Consider the following 2,461-nt stretch of genomic DNA (forward strand, 5'->3'; position numbering starts at 1 on the left):
AGTTCGAAAAAATGATAAAAATGTACTCATATGGCCGACTTTCAATTTAATTTACGAGCAGGAAAAGACGGAAAGAACTTGGCATTTTCATTTGTTTTACGAGAATGAAGGATAGAAAAATAACCTCGGGATTTTCATGAGTTTAACGAGTCTTGAAAATAACTGAAATTGACTCGAGATAGGTTTCATTTTTACAAAAGCTTGAAACAGAGAAAAACTATGCTTCAAAGTAGTTTCATTTTTACACAAGCTTGAAACAGAGAGAAAACTGTGCTTGATGCCCCCTAAGCGTAACTGCTAGAGCGCATGCCCCCCCCAGCTTCATTTCATTCAACTAAGTACACTGTTGGTAATTAATAGCTGGATGGAATGAAGGTTCATTTACGAGATCATATGAAATACCCGACCTAAAACTATAAGAAAATTATGCAAAAAACTGAAATAACTAACCTAAATATACAACTTAACATTTATGAGATCTAGTCAAACTATCGACTCAATTTGAGGAGGATTTGTTTCATTTTTTAACGAGCTTGACACAGGAAAAGAACTATGCTCGGATTTAGTTTCATGTTTACGCAAGCTTGAAACGAAAAAACTATGCTTGTTATAAGTTCGCATGCCCCCAACATAATGACGCAAATCGAGGTACATGCCCCCCAAGCTTCATTGCATTCAACGAAGTGGATGGAATGAAGGTTTACTTTCGAGATCTTGGAAAGACTTGACTCGAAAAGGGAGTTGTTTCATTTTTTAATGAGGTTGGCACAGGAAAAGAACTGTCCTCAAAACCCTTGTTTCATTTTTTAAACGAGCTTGACACAAGATAAGGAACTATGCTCATGACTCCTTGTTTCATTTTTTAACGAGCTTGACACAAGACAAAGAACTATGCTCATAACTACTGTCTACAATCTACCTAACAAGGAACTATGCTCAAGTATACTCTCTACAATCTACCTATATAACCTACTGATTCATTTTTTTTTAATGAGGTTGACACAGGAAAAGAACTATCCTCATACCTGATTCATTTTTTAACGAGGTTGACTCAGTAACAGGAACTATCCTCTGACCAACTGATTCATTTTTTAACGAGGTTGACACAGGAAAAGAACTGTCCTCATACCTGATTCATTTTTTAACGAGGTTGACTCAGTAACAGGAACTATCCTCTGACCAACTGATTCATTTTTTAACGAGGTTGACACAGGAAAAGAACTGTCCTCATACTCACTGATTCATTTTTTAACGAGGTTGACTCAGTAACAGGAACTTTCCTCAAACCAACTGATTCATTTTTTAACGAGGTTGACACAGGAAAATAACTGTCCTCATACCTGATTCATTTTTTAACGAGGTTGACTCAGTAACGGGAACTATCCTCTAACCAACTGATTCATTTTTTAACGAGGTTGACATAGGAAAAGAACTTTCCTCGAAACCCTGATTATGGCTTCCAACTGGAAGAAAGACATGTCAATGGACACACCTTGATCATGGCTTCCAAGAGGTCTTCATCAGAAGGAAGAATAGTTCCCTGGAAGGAACACATGTCAAGGGACTCAAAATGGATAAGAACATCGCGTTCAATTAATCCCATAGAGTTTTCCATGTCAATTACCGGATCTAAATCAAAGGAAGATGAGCAAACAGTGAGAGGCTCACTTACATCGGTAACTGAAAACATGGGACCAGTTGCCACATAATTAACCCATGGCGGGGTAGATACCACTTTAGAATTAGGAACATTTAGGGGTGTCATATTATTGTTAGTTGAAACAAGACTAGGGAACGAAAGCTGGTCTATAGTCACAATATTTCCATTGTGAGGGAAAGACATCACGCGAAAGAGTGCCGATACGACAACTTTCATTGCATAAACATAGTCTCGCCCAAGGAGTAAATTGAAATCCAAGGGACCTTGAACTACCATAAGATCAATACAGACAGTTTTACCTTCCAAGGTAATAGAAAACTTAGGAAGGATCCCTAAAGGTTCACTAATGGTTCTGTTAAAATCTTTCAGATTCTGCGTAATAGGCGCAAGCTGAGGGGAACCCAAAGCTTTCCAAGCAGTTGAGGATAAAATACTAACAGAAGCACCTTCATCTACCTGTGTGCGGTGTATGTCCCTACCGCCAACCTTGACAATGATTTGGAAAGGGATGGAGGAAGGAAGACGAGGTTCTGTCAATCTATTCCAATCAAAGGAAAAGACCTCAGTACTTGGAGGGGGTTCTATAGAAACAGGTGAAATGCCCCTCGGTGTAGAAGAATCTGATGTAACAAGAAGAACCTGAGTGGTATGAAGTTCACTCTCTAAAGGGAGAGTGGGATCGACCGAATTTGAAATTGAATCGACCACTTGATCAACTAATGGATCATCAACCTGAATGATATGAGTTTCACTCTCCAATGGAAGAGTGGGATCAACTGTACTTGAAATTAGATCAATCAC

The sequence above is a fragment of the Pinus tabuliformis genome, chromosome X, assembly GCF_031772625.1.
Source record: "Pinus tabuliformis cultivar Carrire ecotype Pingquan chromosome X, CPIR1, whole genome shotgun sequence".
Taxonomy (NCBI): Eukaryota; Viridiplantae; Streptophyta; class Pinopsida; order Pinales; family Pinaceae; genus Pinus; species Pinus tabuliformis.